General features: G+C 43.7%; 1 pseudogene across 1 annotated transcript; it reads right to left on the reverse strand.

The window, feature by feature from the left end:
- Positions 1-2,033: 2,033 nt before the first annotated feature.
- Positions 2,034-27,110, reverse strand: LOC308413619 (elongation factor 1-gamma-like; annotated as a pseudogene). The gene is made up of 4 exons: positions 25,760-27,110; positions 24,716-24,747; positions 4,189-4,468; positions 2,034-2,134 (listed from the first exon to the last, which is right to left on the reverse strand). The product of its transcript is annotated as an elongation factor 1-gamma-like (transcript).
- Between the last annotated feature and the right edge of the window lie 81 nt (positions 27,111-27,191).

Here is a 27,191-nt window from a genome sequence, read left to right on the forward strand (position 1 = left end):
CTATGCTGAAGATAATGCATCCTCACAATAAATACAGCCTTTTCTCTATTGTTTGGTTTCCCCACCTTAAACAAATAAACCAAAGTGCATTTAAAGGCAGTCAAGTCACACATCCTAACAGTGGCTAGAGAAAAAGATCTGTTCAAATGGCACACGGGATTAAATGAGGCTAAAATACCTGAGACTTTCTAGAGCATCCTGTCACATCCCAGAACCCTTTTGAGAAAGTTTCCTTAATTTCTTACTGTCAACCATAAATGATTTATGACCCCACAGCCATCTCCCATGCCCACATTTTGATAGTTAGTTTGTGACCCCGTGATAACTCGTAACTGCCAATGCTTCATAAAGTTTGTGATCCTAAAGACCACTGCTAAAAGTACAGAAGTCTTGCTGGATATGGTACCAGAGGTCTGTCATTCCATACTGGGGAGGCAGAGAAAGGAGGCGTGTTCAAAGTTCTGAACCAACTTGGTGCTGGCAAAAATGTCAATATTAACATTTATGAGAATGACATTAGACCTTCAGTCACTCCACATGCAAAAGTCAACTCAAAACATATTAAAACTAATGAACTGATACTACTAGAAAAAAAAAAAAAAATACAAGAAAGCCTCCAGGACAGTGGACATATGGGTTTTACTCTAAAAACACCAGCAACAGAAGCAAAACACACAAATGGATTCACATGGAACTAAAAACCTTTGCACAGCAGAGGAAACAACAGGATAAAGGGATGGAATAAAGGGAGAGAATGGTGGCAAAGTACACATCTGACTAGGAGGGGACATCTGAACTCCTGCACAGCTGCTTTGTAAGGATGCAGACAATCCAGTGACAAGGAAACATCCTAATTAAGAGACAGGCAAAGCAAAAATAAGTATTTCCCCAAGCGGAACATCAATATGGCCCATTAATAGTTATACTAAAAAAATGAGCATCAGAATGATAGTCATTAAAATCACAAGGAGAGGCTTCCTCAGCCCATCAGTCACCAGAGGCCCAGAGACATGCAAAGAGGTTTAGAATACTCCTTCTTGCAGAGGTCAGGGGTTCATTCTCAGCCCCCACATGGTGGCTCACAACCAGTTCTAACTCCAATTTCAGGGAACTTGATACCCTCTTCAGGCCACCTAGGGGACTAGGCATGCATAAGGAACACATAGGTCATGTAGGTACAAGAAGGAAGGAAGGAAGAGAGGGAGAGAGGGAGGGAGGGATGGAGGGAGGGAGGGAGGGAGGGAGGGAAGGAGAGAAAGAGGGAGGGAGAAAGAGAGGGAGGAAGGAAGGAAGGAAGGAAGGAAGGAAGGGAAGGAAGGAAGGAGAGAAAGAGGGAGGGAGAAAGGGAGGGAGGAAAGAAAAGAGAGGAGAACTTCTTTTTAAAAACACTAACCATTATCAGAAAGAAAACAAAATGTGGAAAATGTGGAGGAAAAAGAACATTATGGAAAAAATGTAACTTAAGTCATTGTAGAAAACAATGTGGCAGATTCTCAATTACAAACTGGATTCACACCTGATCCATGAAGCCCACTACTGTGTGGATATAAACAAAAGGAAATAAAATCAGCATCTGCAAGAGACATCTACACTCCTTTCTTCCAGCATCATCTCCATAGCTGATGTGTGACCCCACCAAAGACGGATGGACAAATGGACCCCACAAAGACGGATGGAAAAATGGACCCCACAAAGACGGATGGACAAATGGACCCCACAAAGACGGATGGACAAATGGACCCCACAAAGACGAACACAGAATGAGGCTCACACGCAGTGGACCATTTACTACACTATGAATGCACACGGAGAGTAACAAGTGCAATACTCTAAAGAGAAAGAAACGCTGGGGCTGGGGGATGGCTCAGAGCCTGAGAGCTGCTACGGCTTCTCCAGAGGACAGAGGTCAGTGTCCTGACCGCTCACAGTGCCTGTCACTCCCACTCCAGGGGATCCTACTCCTCAGGCCTCTGAGGTCACCTGTGCTCGTGTGCACATAACCCCACACTCATGGTTGTGAATGAAAATGGTCTTTAATCGAAAAGACAAATAACCACGATCTCCACGGAGAACCTGAAGCTGTTTTCTCCGAGGAACCGGACAATGCTGGTCACTGGGGCTTGAGTGACAGCGGCTGGATGTGCAGCATGGTGGTTGACAGTGGGAGACACAGGTCCACAGGGACAGAGCTGGGACGATGATGATCAAGGGCTACAGGATTTCAGGCACACGACACAAGTTCAGAGATGTGTCCGGCAATGTGGGGACTGTGATGGATGGTTTTGGAAAGACCGAGAGGGTAGATATTAAGTGTAGTCACTACAAAAATGTTAGATTAAGTCACTCCAAAGGACACAAAGACTTTACAGATTTACACAATACAAAAAAAAATTCATCACAAAATTTAGAAAGAGATTCTGCTCTACATTAGTATACCCATCTTCCTTTTCTTGTTTTTAAGATTTATTTTTTTTATTTATACGTGTACTGTAGCTATTTTCAGACACACCAGAAGAGGGCATCAGATCCCATTACAGATGGTTGTGAGCCACCATGTAGATGCTGTGAATTGAACTCAGGACCTCTGGAAGAACAGTCAACGCTCTTAATCACTGAGCATCTCTCTGGCCCCCTTTTCTTGTTTTTGAAACAGATTCTCACGGTGTAGCCAGCCCGTCAAGCTGCTACAGAAGTCACATCATTCCCCCTGCTTCTGCCTCTCACAGTAAAATGTACACAGCAAAACCTGGCTTTTCTTTTTGAGTCATTTTCTTAATTATCCAACCAGTAATGGCTTTATTTCTTACACTCCCTTGTCCTGCAGAACACTGAGGAGAATGAACCCAAAATGGCTTCACGGAACCACAACAGAAGCACACCAGGCCCTTAGTATGTGGCGGCACTGCATAGGCTTCCCCACAGGCATTCTAAGGTTCATGACAGACCTAGAGAGCCAGAAGGGGACAGAACCAGATCCAGCCCAGATGAAGGGAAGGGGAGGGAGAGGGAGCTACCCCTTCCCCACTCACAAGACCCTCAAGAGTGAACAGAAATCGTCTACCTCCTCAGGCAGGCCTGGAAAAAGATCTAAGGCCATCTAATGTGTGGGGCCAACAACAAAGGAATCAATTTGGCAAATCTGAGTTTAACCTCTACTTCTATAGGTTCCGATCTATAACAAGTTTGAGAAAAGAAGGGATAGTAGAGAGAAGCCAAGGGTTATTGAAAGGATAATGTGAATGCTAAGTGGAAAGGGAAGGGACAATATAAGGGACACAAAGGGGAGGGAGAGATGGCTCAGAGATTAAGAACAAGACTGGTCTTCCAGAGGTTCTGAATTCAATTCCCAGCAACCACATAGTGGCTCACAACCATCTGTAATGAGATCTGATGCCCTCTTCTGGTGTGTCTGAAGCCAGAGACAGTGTACTCCTACACATAAAATAAATAAATAAATCTTTAGAATTTAGAGGTTATCAACAGCTTCTAACTGGAGGTCCTGGAATCATCATGTTCATAACTCGCCCTATTTTTTTTTTAAGGGACACAATGGTGGAGGTATAAATTTACACGTACCTCCTTCATTTACTGACAATTCTATATTCTAAAAATAAAATCCTCGTTTCTCAAACAAAGAGCAGGCTCGCCCTTGATGCTTAGATGGGTAGCAATAATGATCTCATGCTCCTCCAGCCCTCCTTTGGAAAAATGGCCTAATCAGGGAGCCTGAGGAAGCACGCGACCCTAGATTATATCTGAGAGCACCCTCACTGTGCACTTTCCTTCACTGCCCTCAACACTCCTAGGGCTGAGAAATACAGGGAACTCAAACAAGTAGCCGCCCTCCTAGGCGACCCTCGGAGGCAATTCCGACCTCAAATGCTCGTCTTAAGCTCAAGTCTGAACCTCCGGGCAAGCTTCCTTTCAGACTCCGCACCTCACCTCTCAAAGAAGCTTTGTCTTCTGCTTCAGCCCCAGTGGCCGCGGGAGAAACGGGAGCAGAAAAGCGACAAGCACAGTGATACAGATAACGCAAAGAGCTCAAGGCGTGTATACGCACAGACGCGCGCACACACACAGCACCGTCCCTAAACTCTCACACACCCACCCGACAGTCCACACCCAGCCCGCTGGCTCCGGGCCTTTCTCCTCGGAGACCGCAAACACTCAGCAATTCCCTACTCCCACCTGAAAGATCTGACCGCCCGCAATAGCTCCGCCCAGACACCGGAAGTTGTTTTGCTTCCGGCGCGGTGGCTCCTGGGAAATGTAGTGCCGGCGTGCAGAACTCCTCGAAGCCTAGCACTCTGCAGTTCTGGGAGATCCCGGCATGCAACTTGGACCAGCCATTGTGAGAGCTGAACCCGTGGTTTGTGGGAGCTTCCCGGGTGAAGGATAGCGCGCGCTTAAAGAGGGTCCCTCCAGTGATCAAAAGGTACTTCCGGTTTTGCGCGTCGTTGATTTTTCTCTATTGTAGAGATGACGGATAAGCGGAATAGGAAGTAAGATCAGGTCGTGGTGTAACTGAACGGAATTCCACCTCTCTTTGTTCTGGTAGGGACTATGATAAATTTGAAAAGACTGAACTAAAGAATCGCTTGGTTTTAAGCGTGGTAGTTTAAACAGATGTTCTCGACCCTCCCGGAGTTCAGTGTCCCTGTTCTCTAGATTGGAAAGACGTGAGTGAGGGCCAGTTGATAAATAGCAACAGAACTGCGCCCATTTTGAAAGGTGAATAAATAGCACGTTAAAGTAAACAAAAGCCTCATTTATGTAGGGAAAACGTACTTAGCGTAATATATTTACACATTTTTTTTCAGAACGTAGGAGAAAACTAATGTCAAGGTTATAGATGATCTTACTATGACCACTAATATTAAATGCTTTGTAAGTTATCTAAACGCCTAAGGTAGAGACAGATTAGATTTTAAATAAGTCAGTCCCAACAATGTGTTAACTACAGAAAATATGTTGGTAAATACTCTAGCTGACTAAAAGTGACCATCCTCAGCAGGCAGTGTGTGGTGGCACATTCCTTTAATCCTGGCATTTGAGAGTCAGAGTCAGGCAGATCTTTTTGAGTTCAAGGCCAGCCTGGTCTACAGAGCGAATTTCACAGCGGTCTTTACCCAGAAACCTTGTCTTGAAAAAAAAAAAAAAAAAAAAAAAACAACCAACCAAAAACAAAACAAAAGAAAGTGGCCAACCCCTAGCACATGCGTTTTAATCCCAGGAACTGGGAGGCAGAACCAAGTAGAGGTCTGTGCCATTAAGACCAGGTAGGTTGAGAACGGCCAGGACTATATAGTGAAATTGGAAACTCCATGGAATCTATGAGGATTACCTTGCAAAGACTCCTAGTAATGGAGAACCCAAGACCTTAACCAGCCATTGTCTAACCAGACAAGGCCAGAAGTGAAAGGATTGGGACACCAACCCAGCCACAAAACCTTCAACCCGTTAAAGCCTGCTTTTTTTTTTTTTTTTTGAAATGGGAAACTAGCTCACGTTTAATTGTGATATTTTAAAATTGTACAAGTTTTTTTTACATCTGCCCTCCCACCCCATGTGTTGACTCTTAAAATGACAGGAAAACATCACCAATCACAGGTTGAATGATTTAGTAAGTTTACCCCTTCAATTCCTACATAACTGTAGCCGCTTTTGTATTCAGTCTCTTGTTTTGCTCAGAAGATGAAATTAAGTTCAGGTTCACAGACTCCGCTTCCCCGAGGTAATTATCCGTGGTGGGTGGTGGGCTAGAAGGGAAGTTAAAGTGCTTAAGAGCCATATTAAAAGTAGGTCTACAAGTAAAATTTAAGCAACTGTCTAGAGCCCAGCAGAATCATCGTCGATGAGACTGGAGAGGATTCCTCCTGTTACTGACAGGGATAGTTGCAGAGTACCACATCCAAACACTAGGTGGAACTCAGCCCCATGCAGAGGGGGAGGGGAAAGAATTGGAGGAATCAGAGAGGTTAGGGACATACCAAGCAAACACAGCTCACAGAGCCAACGGACTCATGGGAACTTGAGAGAGCAGGGAACCTATAGGGGTCTGACCTAGGTCCTCTGCATATATCTTATGGCTAAATAGTTTTGTGTGTTCTTGGGTGTGGTGGTTAGACTGGGTATGGACCCCATGGCTCGTGTTTGAATGCATGGCCCGTAGAGAGTAGCACTATTACGGAATATGGCCTTGTTGGAGTAGGTGTGGCCTTATTGAAGGAAGTGTGTGACACTGTAAAAGCCAGCTTTGAGGTCTCCTGTGCTCAAGCTATACCTCAGGGCAGAACACAGCCTCTTTGCTGCCTGTGGATCAAGATGTAGAAGTCTCAGCTCCTTTGTCAGCACCATGCCCACCTGCACTCTGCTATGTGTCCCGCCATGATGATAATGGTCTGAAACTATAAGCCAGCCCCAATTAAATGTTTTCCTTTATAAGAGTTGGCCTTGGTCATGGTGTCTCTTCACAGCAATAAAACACTAAGACATTGTAGAAATCCTAACAGTGAGAATGGGGACAGACCCTGACTATTTTGCCTAATTGTGTGACCCCCTACTGGGTTGCCTTTCCCAGTCTTGATATGATGGTATGTGCCTTGTCTTACTGATCCTTGTTATGCTGGGTTTGGTTAAAAAGATAGGGGTGGGGGACAGAAAGGGAGGATGTCAGGATGTCAAAGGGATCTAAGAGGTTGGAGGGAGGAAGGCTGGGGGTGGGTGGAGTGGAGAAACTGTGGTCAGGATGTAATACATGAGAGAAAACAAAAGTAAACTCATAGTATACGCCTGATAGCATGTTTCAAACTTGAAGTACAGGAAAACCTGTTAGAGCAAAGAGGAATGGCCGCCAAATCCAGCACCACATTCAAATGTTTTCAATCTCAGTAACACATAGGGGCTGGAGAGATGGCTCAGCTTGGACTAGAGGGTTTTCCAACCCCACCATCTTGGAGGTTGCTCATGATGGAGAAGAACCACCTGCAAGATGATACGAACCACATGCTGAACCACATGCTGCACAGCAGGCCTGGGCACTCTCTTCCCATCTCTGGGGGTCTCTGGCGGTGGGGGGGGTCCCTGATTAGATTGCCAGATTTGACCAGTTTGCCCTGGGAAGTTATAGAAACATGCTTACTTTTCATATTTAGTGAAAGTAAAATACATCACACCCCACTAGCATTTTTTAAATTAAATGTTTTACATTGAAAATAGGTGAGTCAACTTCTTCCTTACTTATGAAGGCTCACTTGCTCTGGGGGGGAACTCAGATACATCACTGGGTTGCTAGGGAGACGGACGGCATCACTGGTCAGAACCGAGGCCTCTGGCCAAGAGCCAGCCCTGTCTTCCCAGAGCCAGCCCTGTCTTCCCGGTATGGGAATGAGACCCTCTTGTGGGGATCCCCTAGAACCAGTCAAGCTATCAGATGACAGGAGATCTGGACAGTCTTTGAAACAGAACCACCAGATAATCCGCTCGGGAGTACTTGACCCACTTAAAATGGATGAGATAAAATGTTTACTGCTTTTTCATTTTTAAAACTAGAAATCTCTCATGGGAAGAACAATATTATCAACCAGCCAAACCCTCCAGGACTCCCAGGGACTAAAACACCAGCCATTGAGCACACATGGAGAGACCCATCGCTCCAGTTGCATATGTAGCAGAGGATAGCACTGTCTGACATTAATGGGAAAGAGGCCTTTGGCCCAGTGAAGGCATGTTTTCTCAGTGTAGGGGAATGCCAAGGCACTGAGGTAGAGAAGGTGATTGGGAGAGGGTGTGCCTTCATGGAAACAAGTAGAGGAGGAGGGGAGAGGGGGAAGGGAAGAGATAACATTTGAAATGTAAATACACTGAATATCCAATAAAATAATTAACAAAAAAAAAAAAAAAAACTAGAAATCTGCCATTACACAGAATGACCACCAGGTGGCAACAGGAATCCAAGAATAAAAGCAAAGAGAAGGGGTTCATTGCTGTTCAGCTGTCCACAGACCAGTCTCTTATCCTTTTACAGAGACCATCGAGCAGAAAGAAAGGAGGGAGAGGCAAGAAGATGACCAAGATTCTGTTTTTGTCCATCCATCCCCTAGATCCCCACCCCCTCCCATTCTCCATCCCCAGAAGGGAGAAGGGGGGGGCAGTTGGCGATGATCAACATTTTCTTGTTTTTCGTTTTTGCTAGAACTGAAGAACTCTTCTATGAAGTTGCTTTGTAAGTTCAATAGGGAAATCCCCAGAAAAAAAAAAAAAAGAAAACAAATTGAAAAGCAACAACCAAGGTACCTCTGCCAGATATGAAAGCAACAATATTGCTCAGCACATAAAGGGGCTTACAGCCGGGCCAGAGGACGAATTCCATCCCGGCACCACAAGGAGGAAAAAGTACAACCCACAAAGTTGTTCTCTGATTTCCACATGTGGGATGAGGCACTTAGAAACACACACGCACACACATGCACACACTCACACACACACACACACACTGAGATATAGAAACCGGCTCCCAAAAGGAGTGCAGCTGGATATGGTGGTGCACACCCACCCGTAGTCTTGGCTCAGAGGAATGAAGCAAGAGAATCAGGAGTTTGAGGCTGGCCTGGGCTGCGTCTGTCTAAAGATTTCAAATAATCACAACATCAATAATAACAATCTAAAGCAAAACTAAAGGAAAGTGTGAAGAACCCTATTAAAAATTGGCAAGATAGCCGGGCAGTGGTGGCACACACCTTTAATCCCAACACTGAGGAGGAAGATGCATGTGGATCTGTGAGTTCTAGGCCAGCCTAGTCCACAGAGAGTTCCAGGTCAATCAAGGCTACACAGAGAAACCCTATCTCGAATCCTCTTCCCAGAACAGTGGGCAATATACATGAGACTTCACACACAAATACATGCAAATATTCTGTGTAAGTACACACTTATGCATAATGGAAATGTGCCTATTTCGCTGGACATTGAGGGAGTCCCTGTAATTCTAGCATCATAGAGCTAGGAAGACTGAGTCAGAAGAAATAGGAGTTCAGGGCAAGTCTGAGCTACAGAGACCTGTCTCAGAGAAAGGAAGGAAGGAGACAAGAAGGAGGAAGGAAGGAAGGGAAGTGGAGCAGAAGAGATGGCTAGGCCTTTAAGGGTAGGCACTGCACTTACAGAGGACCCCCTTAACACTAATGTGAACAGTTCACAGCTTCCTGTCATCTCACTTCCTGGAGATCCTGTGCTATATTCTGGAATCTGTAAGTACCCACACTTATGTGGAAAAGCACGCGCACGCGCGCACACACACACACACAAATAAACATGTATATGTAATTTTAAGTAGCTGGGCGGTGGTAGCACATGCCTTTAATCCCAGCTCTTGGGAGGCGAAGGCAGGAATATATCTCTGAGTTCAAGGCCAGCCTGGTCTACAGAGTGAGTTCTAGGACAGCCAGAGTTACATAGGGAGTCTCGAAAGGAAAAAGGGAGGAGGAAAGACAAACAGTAGGAATTCCCTAGGATCTTATTTGTCTTGTCACCTGAGCCCAGCACAAACCCTAATGCTGGGTGACACTGCTGGCAAAGCCATGGAGAAGGGGCTCTCCAGGCTCTCCATCCCTTCCTCCCTGCCTCCACAGAGACAGAACTATATATGCCTGAAATGGTGAGCGAGCCAATTAGCCAGATTTACTCATAGCATGCTGTGTACATGTATTGAAATGTCATACTGTGGTTGGGGTCATGGCTTAGTGGTGATGCATAAGCCTAGAATCCTCCAGTGAGGGGCTGGGGGCGTGGCTCAGTGGTGGAACCCCTGCCTAGAATCTACCAGTGAGGGGCTGGGGGCGCGGCTCAGTGGTAGAGCCCCTGCCTAGAATCCCCCAGTGAGGGGCAGGGGGCGTGGCTCAGTGGTAGAGCAGCTGCCTAGAATCCCCCAGTGAGGGGCAGGGGGCGTGGCTCAGTGGTAGAGCCCCTGCCTAGAATCCCCCAGTGAGGGGCTGGGGGCGTGGCTCAGTGGTAGAGCAGCTGCCTAGAATCCCCCAGTGAGGGGCAGGGGGCGTGGCTCAGTGGTAGAGCCCCTGCCTAGAATCCCCCAGTGAGGGGCTGGGGGCGTGGCTCAGTGGTAGAGCAGCTGCCTAGAATCCCCCAGTGAGGGGCAGGGGGCGTGGCTCAGTGGTAGAGCCCCTGCCTAGAATCCCCCAGTGAGGGGCTGGGGCCGGGGCATGAACACAGCAGAGGAGAGGAATCTGAGAATGTTATGTCAGTCCCTACTTAGTTTTGATGGAGAGGAGTTGATTTGAGGCTGGGTGAGCTAACAGGGAGGAATGTCTGGGTGGCTGGCAAATTCTATTTTTAACTTGGCCGTCATTCTGTATGGTTGGCATCAAAATAACACTGTACGGTTTCCTGCCAAGTTTCAGGAATTCCTATTTTAAGATCTTCCTGGGTTTGCTCTAACGAAGAAAGATGGTGCTTAACTCCACTTTTTACTGTTAGCTTTGTCTTAATTTATTTTCTTTATGTTCACTGGTGTTCATATCTGTCTGTATGAGGGTGTCAGAAACCCTGTGAGTGGAATTCAGAACAGCTATGAGCCGTCATGAGGGCTCTGGGATTTGAACCCTGGTCTCCTGAAAGAGCAGCCAACACTCTTAACCATGGAATCATCTCTCCAAACCCTTAACTTGGGGTTTTTTGTTTGGTTTGGTTTTGTTTATGTTTTGTTTTGTTTTTTTAAAGAGGAAAATGTTTTTTTCTTGAGTCAGTATCTGATACACCAACACAGAACACAGATTACAGTTGAAATAGGAGTTAGGGTAATGTTGTAGCAAATCTCCTGCCTCAGCCTGGCACCTGTGTTACAGGTATGAGCCACATGCCTGATAAAGGGTTTTACTACATGAAACCAGTTTCTTTTTTTAAAGATTTATTTATTATATATAAGTACACAGTATCTGTCTTCAGGCACACCAGAAGAGGGCATCCAGTCCCATTACAAATGGTTGTGAGCCACCATGTGGTTGCTAGAATTCGAACTCAGGACCTCTGGAAGAGCAGTCAGTGCTCCTAACCACTGAGCCATCTCTCCAGTCCCCATGAAACCAGTCTCTAATAGATCAGAAGCAGGGATTTGTTGCTAGGAAGCGCCCTTCGCTGTCAAGCCATCTCTCCAGCCTGCGATGTGGGTTGGGATTAAGTCATGTTTACTTTCTCTGAGTGTCTCACCTTCCAGCCACTTTTCCAAAGTAGCATGATTTCTTTTCTCCTTTGTCCCTGAATAAAATGCCATGATACTGCACATTTTTCTTATCGTATATGCCTCCTATGACAGGCATGCCAGATGGCTCCACAGTTTGGGTTTCATGAATAGAGACGCGCATGTGCCCCTCCCACCCCTGCTGCATACGTGGGGTGAAATAGACTATACAGCAGTTGTAACTTCACGTTTTTGTACATTTTTTTCATCTTTTATGTTGGTCCTAGCCAACATTCTAGAACCTTGGCGTTAAGGTTTGTTGGGGTCTGGGAATCGCCACACAAACCATACGTACGTCAATGTCAGTTAAGTGAAAATAGTTTATTGAACACACACCATAATACTGAACATTCAGGACTACGGGAAGGGAAAAGGAATTGTGGTACCAGTCTGTCTCCAGGACGGGCTTTTTGTAGGAAAAAAACAGGTTCTAAAGTTTGAAGGCAAGCAGTGAGATGGTAGAACATTTTTGGCTAAGGAGACGGAATTATCAGCTAAGCTATATGCTGATTGGCCGTGAGTGAGGGAAGAGGCGTGTTGGCTGGATGGTTAATGGGAATTTCAGAACACTGAGACAACAGGGTACAAGGGAGGCAGCTGTAACCTTTTGGTGGTTAGTAACACTCTGTAGTGTCGGCCATGGATGATTACTTCTGGGAAGTAGAGTCTGAGAACCTGAACTTAATCTCACTTTATGGAGACTGACTACAAAATGGCTGCCGTTATGTCAAAAGGAGCAGCCTTGACAAGTGTCAAACCCTGGACAAACGGTTTAGGTGCCTGTTTAACAGATCCTGGTTCTGCCAGCGTCCCTCAGTTCCTACCTGTTACAGGGTACAGCTCTCAACTCCACCCTCTAGCCTGAACTCTCCAGCCCACTGCTGGGCTGCCCTTCCCTGAGAGCCTCTTCTTTTATAATCCAGACATTTTGATTACCTACCCCCTTTTGTACCTTTCTCCTTCTGGCTGCAGCTCCTGGTTCCCCTTTCTCCCTTGCCCTTCCCCTCCTCCTCTCCCCCACATACCTCAGGGTCTTGACCTCTTTAGACTCATCCAGATGTGTTGCCTCTGGCTGTGCTCTCCCACGTGTGTATAATAAACTTTATTCACCAGCCTGTCCTTGCCTGTCCTTTTCCTTCCTCTGGCACTGAAAGCACAGAAATGACTTGTGTTCCCTCCACAAGGAACTCAGTTGTTCCAACCAAGCTGCTGCTCTGACTCTTCTAAGGGATGTATAAATCATCCACTTCCATTGGTTGTTACCAGGGCCTCAGGTGTTAGTACAGGCCACTCAGATCAGCATGACCCTGGTGGCATCAGGACACTAAGACATCCACGTGATCTCAGTAACCCAGACCACTGACATTCAGATGACCTTTGGTGGCCACCTGCATAGACCTCAGATGTGATAGAACCATTGACCTTAATTGTGATAGGGTCATAGACCCCAGCTGTGATAGGGTCATGTACCCCAGCTGTGATAGGGTCATGGACCCAGACATAACTCTTGGCAGCCTGGCTGGGACATCAGCATAGCCTCAGGTGGTTGTTCCTGAGATGCTTGTTCCTCACCTCCATCCCCAGTTCAATTAATCTCCACTGAGCATAAACCACCCACCGGGCTTCACTTTCTCTCCCATATCTCCACATATTCATTCACTAAAGCAATGTCTGTCAAGGGACAAGCACTTGGCTGTCTGTCTTCCAGCTGCCTCAGGCTGACAGGGGCCTATACATAGGGATTTTAATCGGCTACATTTTTACACGTGATCTGTGATCCGACTCTTGTCTAAATCATACTGTATATGTAACTTAGATTCAACTCTTGTCTAAGAAAAGAGATGTTCTGGAATTGCAACTATGTGGCTGTCCTCCATCTTGGCTAATGTCTTCATCAAGATGTAAGTAACTGCATGGCTGACAACCATCTTTACTAAGGTTAAAGAGTAACATGACAGGTGTCTTCACCATCTTAACAGTATCACATACTATAAAGCAACTGTTATAAAAGTTCTTGGGCTGGAGAGATGGCTCAGGGGTTAAGAACACTGACTGCTCTTCCAGAGGTCCTGAGTTCAAATCCCAGCACCCGCATGGTGGTTCACAACCATCTGTAATGGATCTTATGCCCTCTTCTGGTATGTCTGAAGATAGGGACAGTGTACTCACATACATGAAATAAATAAATCTTAAGAAATAAAATTCTCAGCCCTACTGAGCTCCTACCATTGTGTCTCCTTTTAGACTAAGGATACAAGTCTCTAAACTTTTGGATTAATATGGATTTTGTAAGATGATAAAAATTAAAAGTTATATTTGCTACAACATACTATGTATGTGATAAGCTCTGGTTTGGAATACACTGTATGTGATGATAATGTTTTAAGGTTGTAAAAGTCTAATCATACAAAATAAGCTCATTTAAAATGTACATCTAACTACTATGTTTTTGCTAACTATTCAATACCAAGATGCTAGAAAATTCAGGAAAGTAACAACTTATGTTTGATGAATAAGGATCTTTGTCTAGGATCTTTGTCTTTGGTACTAACTTGTAAACTGTTCATTTTATGACAACTTTTATTTAGCCTCCTTTATGTATTTTCAAGGTTAAGCCTAAAATCGAGTATACTTAATAGAGAGATGGTCCACAAACTCTTCAGAGATCTACTGAATATGGCATTTAATGTTTAATTTAAAAAGCCCTCACACACATTCACCCTTGATAGAGACCTGCCAGCTGTTGGCAACAACCCTAATCTCTTCCAAAGAAGATTATGGACACAAAAGAACTCCACTTGGGAGCTTGCTTTAAGTCTGGGAAAGCCAGTCACTGGATGAATAGCTCCCATCCACCTTTGCCAGGACCCTGTCTAAACTATGTACAAGCAAGACATTCAGGACTTGATTGCCCATCTTTGCATAACAAGGTAGGCCAGTTATCCAAATTCATATACCTCAGAAAAATCTGAGATCATCTGGGCCTGGCAGCTGAACACTAACACTGTCCTGAGACCTCTGCACCCAAGAACTACAGAGGAACCCTAATGTGATTATTCAGGTAATGGGTAAGTCACTGTCATTTCTTAATGACTAGCAAAAGTTCCTATAGCTTTGATTGGGTCATCTTGTGGCTACAGGGTCCAATCAGTAGGACAGGTGTGTCACAGGGCATCTTTGTGGCTTCCATGTTTGGGCTAAAGCCCTGGTTGCGATGCCTTTTGTTCAATGGACAAACACATGCAAAGGTTTGAGATGCCTGGAAATGCTACAGCTGGAGCTGAACTCAAATGCTTTTGTCTATTCTCAGTACAGATTAGGTTCTAATAATAAAGGCCATTCTGTTTCCACAGACACTGGTATCCTAAGTCACAAGTACCTACCTTCACCTGGGAACTCTCAAACCTGTCTCTTAGTCTTAGGCTTTTGGGATCAGAAGGGTAGCAGCAATCCTACTAAGATAGGCTCTTTTTTACTTTTCCATTAGCCTCTGAAACACAACGTTGGGCATGTGAAGCCCAGGTCCTATGACTCTCACAGCAGCCCCTCAGTGGTCCTTTATAATCTGTTTAGTTTTAGAGGCTAAGGTAGATCATCTACATATTACAACAGTATGGTCCCAGGAGACCTCTGATGGAAGGGCTTAATGTGTCATCAAAGAGAACTGGATTCTTTAGATCCTTTGAGTAGCCTGGCCCAGGTGAGCTGCCCTCTGTATCCTCTTCTGGGTCTGTCCATTCAAAAGCAAAGATGACTCACCTCTGACAAAACAAAGGATGCATCTTACATAACCAAGATAGTGAAGACCTGCTTCTCTGAAGCAATCAGACTCAAGAAAGTATGTGTTTGGGATCTTTTTGTTATTTTATCTTTTTTTTTTTTTTTTTTCAGAGCTGAGGACCGAACCCAGGGCCTTGTGCTTGTTAGGCAAGCGCTCTACCACTGAGCTAAATCCCCAACCCCCGTGTTTGGGATCTTGAAGTGGAGAGTCTTGGCTCTCTTATTAATTTTCCTCAGACTTTGGCTAAGTCTGTAATCACAGGTCTCAGGTTTCCTCACAGGCAGGAGAGGTGTATTCCAAGCTGGCTGACTTGGTACCAGGATGCCTGTCTCTCTAAGCCAGGACATATAGACTGCAATTTCCCTTTTTTGTTTCCAAGGACATTAGGTATCGTTCAATCTGCCTGGGGTAGCTGGAATGGTTAGTTGAACTTGGTGTTGGCCCAGTCCTGGTGGTTTGGTTTCTGCCCTCACCCCTAGCAATCTCTGTTCTCAATCTTTAAAGATAATCCAACTCTACCTTTTAACTGGGGACAAGAATTTCAGTTAGGAGATATTATTCTGACAAAGGGCAAGACATCAACATTTTTTTTGGGTATCTATAGTCTGTCTCAATCAAGAAAGTGATTGTGGATTTCAGTTTATACCAAAGGTTGTGCCTCTCAGGTTTTGTTGTTGTTAATACCCTTTGAGCTACCTCCTGGACCTTGGAACTATTTATACCTTGAAATCCATCTAATTTCAAGTATAACCTTTTTTTCATAATACCTGGGGTTACTCGGTGACAAGACAGTTGTTTTAGCAGCTGTCTTCAATCTTTCTGAAAAGGGTCTGGAGAAAATGGCCTCCTCAGTCAGTGCTGGACAGAAGGGAAAATCCATTCTACACTGGCTGCATCGTCCGGCAGAGATCCTTTCCAGTCAGGTGTGTTTCTCTACCGTTTTCACAGTTTTCCAAATATAAGGGTTACTGACTGAAAACACATGAACCATAAAAGAGGAAGGAGGAAATTTTTTTTCTTTCCATCAACTGGGTGCAACAGGCTGCTTAGAGCTTTCTGGGAAGGGAATGAAGAGAGACTATTACTCCCTGTTATGGAATATTAAAAATGCAGTGACCAGTTTCAGCATGATGCCATGCCTCACTGCCCAGAGGTGCTCTCTGACCACGGCAGTCTCTCTCACATTAGTTCTGGCACTAGTGGGCCATATAGAACTAACATATTTATCTCACCGGTAACAGCCCTCTGGTTAGTCTCTCTCCTGGCTGCCTCTCTGCTAGCCTAGAACTTTGCCCACACTCCAGCCAGCCTGACAAACTCAAAACTCCAAAAACTTGTAACTTATCATTGGCTTTATCTCAGATTTTCTCAGTTAATTTTACATTCCACAGAACGTCTATACTATAAACTCAGAGACAAATGATATAATTTGTCCATCTAGGCAAGACAAATCATCCTGTACAAATTCATCCCTTATAAAATATTCATAGCTACCTGTGGCTAATGAAGGCCACACGGGTCCGGTCATCTCCTCATTTTCCATCTTCTCTCCCCTTCTCTCTGGCTTCTCCCCTTTCCCAAAACTCTGTCACTGCGTAGATAAGACAAACTGTCCTATCATAGGCCTTGTGCCAGCTCTCCTTACATAAGAACAACAACCTACAACTCCCTCTCTGTGTGCATTCCAAATAGGTGGCTAGGGACCCTTTACTGCTTTCACACAGGCAGAAACGGACAAAGGACAGGTACCCGGAGCCATCAAGGAGAAGCTAAAAACTAGCAGGTGATTTTCCTGAGATGGGTCTGGCATGGACTATAAAGTTAATTACGGATTTGCTTCTCTAGGAAAGGCCAGAAAAAATTTTTATCTGAGGAAAGATTCCTGCTATTAATTCGCTTTACCTGTTATTATTAAATACATATAATAATCACTAGGCATTAGCCTACCCTTTTGAGCAGATCTCTACAGAACTACAAAGATGTTCTGTCTTATAGTAATGCTGTATAGGCAAATAGATGGTTCTTTATTTCTTTTTCTATAATATTTATTTATTTATTATATATAAACACACTGCAGCTATCTTCAGACACACCAGAAGAGGGCATCAGATCTCATTACATATGGTTGTGAGTCACCAGGTGGTTGCTGGGAATTGAACTCAGGACCTCTGGAAGAGCAAGCAGTCAGTGCTCTCAACTTCTGAGCCATCTCTCTGGCCCAATTTCTTAATTCTTAATGATGATCTATGAGAATTTCTAAAATTATATTGGTAATTATAAGTTCTTTTATAATAGGACTGCTATTAAGTCCTCTTAATAGCAATGAAAACTCTGCAATCTTCAAATGTCATGAATCCATTGTTTCTGAGATAGCAAGCAGGCATCTACATCTTAGAGCACATTATAAGAGGTTGTAAATTTATTAATCAAAGGTGATAAAAAGGATTTACTATAGGTACAAGAACAGAAGATAAAATATTGACTTAGTTTATTTATATTTCATTAATAATTTAGTCACAAAAATTATGGTTTTTAACTTTCAATCAATCGGTTGAGCTTGTGACAGATAATGTTTAGCCAGATAATTACTCCTAATGGATATGCATGTAAACGCTCTGTTGTAAACTTCTGATTCAGTTTATGATTTGAATTTATGTGTAAACTTATGGTGAACTTTTTACCATGTGGTCAAGTATTCTGAAAGATGTATACATGCTGCACTCAAAAAGAACTTAGAGGTGAAGGCACAGCATGGTGAAGGCACAGCACTGGGAGTAATGGTGTTGAGAGTAAGGGCATTACTGTGACTTCAGGAAAGAGCAAGATTAGAAGAGAACAGAGAGAGCTTTTTAGAGAGAACTTTTTGGAGGAGAACTTTTGTAGAAAAATTTTGGAGAACTGAAGAACTTAGAAATAAAGGCTAAAACCACTTTCAACAAGTTCCCTTTTCTTCCTGCAACTTCAGCTTGCAGGATGGAAGTTAGAGCTGAGCAGTTCCTGCAGAGATAGAACAAAGGCTATTTTACTTAGTCCCCTGATGATTTACTATGAGGTCCTAAACACAGAGACTGCAGTTTCTGGCCTCAAAGGAACTCAGGCAGGGCAGCTACAGTAGTAATGACTCTCTAAGTGTCTTAAGATAGGTAAACATTTTATTATTAGACAGCAGCCCTAAATGTCTCACCCCCACCGACACTTCTCAGGCCCTCCTCACCTTACTTTCAAGAGAGAACCAAGGAAAACAACCAAGGCTGGCCCCTGGCAGGTAGGAGTCAAGTGACCAAACAAGCAACTGCTCCAGGAGCCAAGCATTTTCATCCTCATCAAGAGGACACGGTCTTAAGATACAAATGGGATGCCCCCTACGGAGAAAGTCCCTAGTCAATTCATAAAAACTGGTGAGAGTAGCTCATGCCTGTCAGTATAGCCAGCACCATCATAGCAACAACAGCATCCACTGTAGGAAAGGATCAGGATACAGCCCCGCCCCTGAGGTGATCTCTTGGGCAGAAGATGCTGCCTACAGACCCAGGAGGATTACTCTCTTTTCACCTGTAGTTCTAACCCTTTTCTGGTCTCTCCAGACTCACCATCGGCCTCTATCACCTGTGTATGGAAGTCAGTGTAGCCTCTTTGAACTCGTGAAGCTCTTTAACCCTTTCTTAGCCATTTTGTAGCCTTATATTTGTTTTGTGTGATGTGTTAATATGCAATGGAAGTCTTCACATTGGTAACTGAGATTTGAATAAAACAGTCATGGGGGCAGCTGTGCATGCCTTTAATCCTAGAATTTAGAAGACAAAGGCAGGGGGATCTCTGTGAGTTGAAGGCCAGCTATCTCTACAAAGCCAGTCCAGGACAGCCAGACAGCCAAGGCCGTTACACAGAGAAACCCTGTCTTGAAAAACAAAAACAAACAAAACCCAAAACAGACAAAACCAGAAACAAAAGAAATTGGAATAAAAGAACTTATGGTTGGTCATTGTCACCAACCAGCTGTCAAGCAAAATTGGGCTTTGCTTGACGAACTGTAACCAGCAAGACTAAGGTTGTAAACGTGCTGCTTATCCAGTTACTGACACTGAGGAACACACATGTCCATCTCAGCATCCTATTAACATACACACATGTTCACCTGTGCTTCTGTGTAACAGAAGCATGACCATGCAGTATCTTACAAGGTGATAGGTATCTTCCTTCCAGTTAATTTATTTTTAGCGGTGTTATTCATGGGTGTCAACTATTTTAGGAATGAGCCACAATACAGAAATTGAGGGCACCCTTGTGAGAGATTTTCTGCTTGGTTTTGAGTTGAGTGAATTCACTTCAAGTCCAAATCTTTGAGGTAGGAAGACAAACACATTTGATCTGAATCTTAAGGCTGAAAGACTCAGAACTTTAGTTAAGATATTGGAGGGGGAAGATGGGCTGGAGAGATGACTCAGAGGTTAAAAGCACTGACTGCTCTCCCAGAGGTCCTGAGTTCAATTCCCAGAAACCACATGGTGGCTCACAACCATCTGTAATGAGGTCTGGTGCCCTCTTCTGGTGTCTGAAGATGGCAACAGTGTACTTATATATAATAAAATTTTAAAAGTTGGGGTGGAGGTGGAGGGAAGAGACACACTTCTTATCGAAAATCTTGAGGTAGAAAGACATACCTTTAATCTGGGTCATAGCTCTGCTGGAAGTCTCTACAAGGGCACAGAAAAAGGAAACTTTGCTTGCTTGCCTTCACCTTGCTACCACATCCATGTTTAACATCGGAGCCTATGTTTTCGATATTTCACCACATACTGAAGACCAGCTGAGACATCCAGCCTTGTGAAACTGAGCAAGTACTGGATTCTCAGACTTTCCATCCAATCTAGCCATTGTTGGGTTAGCTGGACTGCATCCAAGGGCATCTGGTACTCTCTCCTAGCCCCCTCAGGTACCAGGCACACAGAAAGTGCGCATGTAGGCAAAACACTTGTGGTTTGAATCAAAGTAGCCAAGCCTACCTATATCTACACTGGCTTCTCCTTAGGATATATACATTTGTTTTAGTTTCTGCTAGGCTTATAGACATGGTTTCTCCGTGTAGTCCCGGCTGTCCTGGAACTCAGTCTGTAAACCAGGCTGGCCTTGAACTCAAAGAGATCTGCCTACCTCTATCTCCAAAGTGCTGGAATTAAAGGCCCACACCACCCCACCTGAAGGATATATACATTTATAAAAATGTCAGTTTAGAGGCCAATGAAATATTTCTGAAAGATGTAAAAATCCTATTTATTTCTTAAGAATAGTTATGGTTCTGTGGTATAGATGACATTCCATTGTTGGCTAATGTAGTAAAGGATAAAATGGTATGTCTACAACTTTTTTTTTCTTTTTTTGGTAAAGGGTCTCTATACAGCCAAAGTTGAACTTTAAGTCACTATACAGCTAGATTTGCCTCCAGCGTATGATCCTCCTACCTCAGGCTTCCAAGTACTGGAATTTAGCCATGCACTACCACACCCAACTCCTAAATATACTTTTATTTTTATATTTACTGGGGCATTCTGCTTGCATGTATGTCTGTGTGATGGTGTCAGATGCCCTAGAACTGAAGCTACAGTTGTGAGTTGCCAGGTGGGTGCTAAGAATTGAACCTGGGGGTCTTCTGGGAGAGCAGACAGCACTATTAACTGCTGAGCCATCTCTCCAGCTCCCCCAAACATATTCATAGCCCCAAATACCCATATATATATATATATATATACATATATATATATATGAAAGATGTTATCAATTTTTAATCTAGGTGAGGACACATAAGTGTGGTTTTGATTCTTCCAACTTTTCTGTGTGTATGAAAATTTTCTCACATGTATTTTTATAAATGGTTTCAGGTTCTGGCTATTTTTGTTAATGTTTTATGGCAAGCCCACTAGAGAAAAATCACTCAGACACAGTTTTAGCCAACTGAAAGACTTTATTCCAGTTGTCTGGGATGACACTCAGGTATTTGTGATCTAAGTATAGCTCCAAGTGTTTAAAAGCAAAAAACTACATTTCATTATTTTGCTCAACAGCTACAAGGGGAGCTTTTACACAAGCAGGCACTTTAACAGAAGTCAAGACAATAGGCTAGCTGAAAGAAGAGGTTTACACATGCAGCAGCTTGACAGAAGCCAAAATAAATTAGCAGGGGCATCTTGATATCTGGTTCATAGACTAGAGTCGGGTAATTTTCCACAAAAAATATGAGATAGCGAGCGACTGCACTGTCTTGCCCTGTCACAAATGTATTTTATCTTAATGTCTGAGCAGAGAGAAAAAAATACAGGATTTTACCTTTTGAAAGTTACATGTGTTTAACTCCTTCAAAGAGTACTTATTCACCAACAGCTATATCTTTGAAATCTTTGCACAAAAGCTCAAGAAATGGATTAGAAATGAAGATGATTTTATTCATAAGAAAGTATTTGGAATTTAGTACTGCAGGAATGTTCGAGGCTTTTCTAAACTATCTGCAATACTACTTGCCTTTCATATCCATTACAGTAATGCCAATGAAAGCAAGAATACTGTAAAAGCTACTGTACAGAACATGAACCGAATACCCTCAAGAATTTTATATCTATTATAACCCTGTTTGGCTGGTACTATGCTCACCATTAACAAACTATGCAGGAATAAACATCCAATTTAACTTCATAGGAACACCAGGATGTTAATGGTGACAAAGAAATTACTACAGATAATCCTAGTTCCAATAAATGCTCTTTCTGGATTGACTGAGTAGTGTTTGGTTAAGTTTGTACAACTAACAAGATGAGAGCAAACCAAGAACACTTTCAGCAGAGTATCTTCTCTGAACAGCATACTACCTGCACTCTCATTCTCAAACAGTTTCTTGGATTCAAGAATACATAAAGATTCAGATGTTGACCAAATCCTAGGGCAAATTAAAGTCCTTTTTACATTCTTTTGAGTCACAATCTTTCCAGTATGAGTTCTCTGGTGATCAGTAAAATTTTCAGATAAAGGCTTGTCTACCTTCCTTACTTGTGATGAACATGGGTTTTCTGATATTGTATAATCTTATCATTTACAATAAAGGCTTTCCCAGTCTTTACACACATGGGGTTTCAGAACTATATGGACTCTCTGATGAGCTTTGAGAACTGAACTTATTGTATAAATGTTCCCACATTCCTTTGCAGTCATAGTGTTTGACACCAGCATGGATTATTTTATTATGAAGGCCTGAGGTCTAATTAAAGGTCTTTCCACATTATTTGCAGTGATAAGGGTTTCATACCAGTATGAATTCTCCAATGTCTAGTAAAGGCTAAACTACATCTAAACATTTTCCCACCTTTCTTACCTTCACAGGGTTTTGTGAGAACCAAAGTTACATTTCAAGCTTTAATTACCATGTCTAAAAGACCCAAGAAACAAAAAATGCTGCTAACCTGTAAGCCCCTTGCCCAAGGTCAAATACTTCCTGAAATGCTGGAGGCTATTGTTGATAGGTAATAACAAGCCACATGTTTTTATTCCCCTTAATGACTTTGTTTGCCCCAACTACTCCAGATGTGCTTGACCACAGTTCAATAGGAAGTACGAGAGAAGGAAAGATATCAGGATGAACTCTGGCCCCTGACTTGATGTGCAGGCAGGAGATACAAAAGTAGAAAATAAATCAGATTATATGCTTGCCATTGCTTATACCTGGTTAAAAAAAAATGGTGGTCTTGTGGGGTTGTCTTTCTAAGCCCCCGCAATGAGGTTATTTCTAGAAACTCAAAGCTGGACCAGGCCAGAGAGTCCATCACCTGGCCAGTACTTAGTTAAAGCTTACTTCAAATTTGACTTTAAACTGTGGTGTGGTCTTATTCTCCACCAATGGGATTAACATTTTCTTACCAGTATGAATTCTCTGACATCCAGATACCTTACATAATTAGGCTTTTTACTAATATGAATTTTAGCATGTCAAACCAAGCTTGATTTTCAACTAAAGGCCTTCCAACATTCTCAACACTGCTATGGTTTCTCACCAGGGTGGATTCTTTGATGTACTTTAAGGTCTCCACCACGAGCAAAGTACTTTCCACATTCTTTGCATTCATAAGGATTCTAGCCAGTATGAATTCTAAGATGTCAAAGATATTGATAATGATACTGAAAACCTTCTCCACATTCCTTACACTGAAAGGGCCTTTCACCAGTATGGATTCTTTCATGGATTCTAAGAGCTGTGCCACGAACAAAGCCCTTTCCACATTCCTTGTACTGAAATGGTTTCACATCATTATGAATTCTCTGATGTTGAGTAAGTTGGTACTGGAGTCTGAAGGTTGACCCACACTGGTCACATTCATATGATTTCTCTCCAGTGTGAATGTTCTGGTGCCGTGTGAGCTGAGCCAGAACAGTGAAGGCCTTCCCACATTCCTTACACTCAAAGGGTCTCTCACCAGAATGAATTTTCTGATGTTGCATGAGGTTTGAGCGACGATTGAAGGCTCTTCCACACTCATTACATTCATATGGTTTCACACCAGCATGAACAGTCCTGTGTTCAACAAGATGGGAGACACATTTGAAGGCCTTCCCACATTCTTCACATCCAAAAGGTGTCTGACCTGTATGAATGGCTTTATGGTAATTAAGCTGGCTGGAAAAATGAAAAGCCTTTCCACATTCTTTACATTCAAAAGGTCTCTTACCACTGTGAAAACTCTGATGTCGAATGAGAAGTATATTAAGTCTGAAGACCTTCCCACATTCCTTACACTCATAGGGCTTCTCTCCAGTGTGAATACTCTGATGCTCAGTGAAATTTGATCGTCGGCGAAAGAATTTCCCACATTCTTTGCACTGATAGGGTTTCACATTGGTATGAATTTTCTGATGTTCACTGAGCTGGTACTTACGTCTGAAGGCTGACTCACAGAGCTTACACTTGAAAGGTTTCTCATCAGTATGAGTTTTCTGATGCTCATTAAGGTACGCCTGAAGTCTAAATGCTTTGCCACATGCATTACATTCAAAGGGTTTCTCACCTGTATGAATAGTCTGGTGTCTTAAGAGGTAGGAACCACTACTAAATATCTTCCCACATTGCTTACATTCAAACTTCTCAGAAGTATGAATGTTCTGGTGTTGAGTGAGCTGAGCCAGAACAGTGAAGGTCTTCCCACATTCCTTACTCTGAAAGGGTCTCTCACCAGGATGAATTTTCTGATGTTGCATGAGGTTTGAGCGACGATTAAAGGCTTTCCCACACTCATTACATTCATATGGTTTCACACCAGTATGAACAGTCTTGTGTTCAACAAGATGGGAGACACGTTTGAAGGCCTTCCCACATTCTTCACATTCAAAGGGTTTCTCACCTGTATGGATGGTTTTATGGTACTTGAGCAGGCTTGAAAGATGAAAAGCCTTTCCACATTCATTACATTTGAAAGGTTTCTCACCACTGTGAGATTTCTGATGTCTTGTAAGTAGCTGCTGGAGTCTGAAGGCCTTCCCACATTCATGACATTCATAGGGTTTCTCTCTAATGTGAATACTCTGATGCTGAGTTAGAGTTGACCTACGACCTAGATACTTCCCACACTCTTTACATTCATATGGTTTTTCCATATTGTGAGTTAGAGTCTGGCAGGTATAAGGAAGCATCTCTTCCTTGTTAGTAATCTGCTGACCAGCATCTCCTTCTTGATGACCCTGTAGTCCACTGAATGTACAACAGTTGGGGTCATCACTAAAAGTAGAGTCTTTGAGGTCAAAAGTTTTACTTAATTGCTTTATGTCCTGTTTGTGTACATTTATATCAGAAATATGGTTCTCTGGAGATAAATTTTCAGCTTCAAAACATGTCTCCACATCTGAAAGAAGAAAGTAAGAATACTTTATTTTCTTGCAATATGCTCACATATCCATTAAATGAATGGCCAGACTCTAACGTACTTCCTGAGAACAGGAGCAAGGAGAGCAGCAGTAAGGGAAATTTATGTAAGAGAATTCTCTTTGCAGTAGAACAGGCTAAAAATGGGAAGACGTGTGTGCTTAACGAGATTATAACAAACTACAGAGAAATAATTTTATGTGCCTCTTTGCATCCTACTGGAAATACACACTGTTTGGTAAAGATTTGGATACAAGGAATGTGACAGATAGCGCTAACCAAATGACACTGTGTTATTGTCGCTTAGAAATGAACTGTTTGATCTCCATGCTACTGAAAAGGGGGGACAGGCCCTCAGGGTCTTGAGTCATTAACTGGGACCTTCCTTTGTGCCCACTGTATATTTATTGAAAAGAATTGGACCATACTATCCAAGGATGGACAGCTCGTATGAGATCTTTGGCTGCAGATGAACTTCTGTGTGATTCAACGATGTTAGCCTATTAATGTGTTCTCTCCTCACCACCTGTCCCACCTTCTAACATACAAAGGTCTCCAAACACCACTTCCTTAAGAGGATTTTTTTTCCCCAATGTTCAGTTTCTTTTAATGACCCCCATGTCCCTTGAAGGGTGGGTGAAGGCAGCTAGGCGACTGGCAAGACATGTTCATGTTCACTTGAAGATCTTGCCTTGGCTGGAGAGGTGGCTCAGTGATTAAGAGAACTGACTGCTCTTCCAGAGGTCCTGAGTTCAAATCCCAGCAACCACATGGTGGCTCACAACCATCTGTGATGAGATCTGATGCCCTCTTCTGGTGTGTCTGAAGACAGCTACAGTACTCATATATATAAATAAATAAATCTTAAAGATCTTGCCTTGATTGACAGCTTTGCTCACGTGCTGGAAGTGGGCAAAGCTGTCCCAGGAAAAGTACTCTCGAACCAGGGTCTGGGTTTCCTCGCTACCAGGATCCAGTTTCCGCCATGTATGTGACTCATAGTCCACCTGCCAATCTGGACTCAGCGGAAAGGCGAGCTCTTGGCCTCGGAAGATCCGAACACCAGAAATGGAGCTGCTGTTGTTGGTTCCAAAGAGGATAACACTAGCAATTCATTCTTCCTCAGTTTGTCCAATCGCTGGAACATTCCAGTGATGAGGCTGCAACTCATGAAGGTCTGGGTGAGCTCTTCAGGGAAGTGGTACTCAGCATACCACAGGGACCAGCCATCTTTATCAAAATGTTCCCAAAAATATGGCAGCGCCACAAAGAAGGTGTCCTCACTGGAGTACTTTCACTTAAACTCATCCAACACAAAGGTGCTCTTAGGCAGGTGAACGAAAGGGTCCTTGGCCTTGGGCTCAGTGGCCAATGCCTGTTCACATTCATCCATCTATTCCTCAGGAGCTGGGGCAGCTGCCTTTTTGTCCTCTTTCCGCTCAGCTTGGGGCTTCTGTGTCTCCTCTTGTGAACCCTTTGCTTTCCTTGGGGTATCCTTTTTAGGCTGGCTCTCTGCAAACTTCTTAGCATGAAACTGTGCCCTCTTCTCACACAGCTTCACCTCCCCCACGATGGCCCTGAACTGGGGCTGGTTAATGCAGGTAAGGAGCTGCCGGTTGGTATTGGGGGAGGCCTGGCGAAAAGAAGGCTCTAAGACCTGTTTATAGAGCCACAGCAGGGTGCAGACAACTGTGATGTCAGCCTGTGTCACTCGCTCACCCACCAGAAAAGTCCTAGTCTTCAAGTGAGTGTCCAACAGCCCCAGGATTCGCTCCACCTCCTCTTTTGCATTTTCAGTGGCCTGTTTGTTGTGGTGCATAATGCCCAAGGAGGGGAGCAGCCAGTGCTAGCGAGAGGAACGATGTCGCTGTCAGCAAAGCTCACCCGCAGCACCACCTGAGCAGCTGCCACTGGCGTTACTTCCTCGAAGCTCCTCGCTGCTTTCATAATAGGCGACAGCACGGCTCTCGGACACACAGAACCCGTCACCACCTTCGAATGTTGGAGCCTTGCCAGCAGGAAATTTTTAGAGAAGATCAGGGGTGCGGTTGGTTTGGCCAAAGTGGAAGTGGGGTGGTGCGGAGAGCACTCGGACCTGAGCCCCACTGTACTGAGCAGCGAGGAGGGCCTTGGAAGCCCTCCAGTTTTCAGGGCATGTGTACAGAGTGCCAGCCGCCATGGTGATTCCGCAGAGAAAGAGAAAGCAAGGGTTCTCTCTTTTGAGACAGCTTTGGTGAAGAACACAACAGTTACTGGTCAGCAATGCACACCTC

This window comes from Micromys minutus, assembly GCF_963924665.1.
Source record: "Micromys minutus genome assembly, chromosome: 32".
NCBI lineage: Eukaryota > Metazoa > Chordata > Mammalia > Rodentia > Muridae > Micromys > Micromys minutus.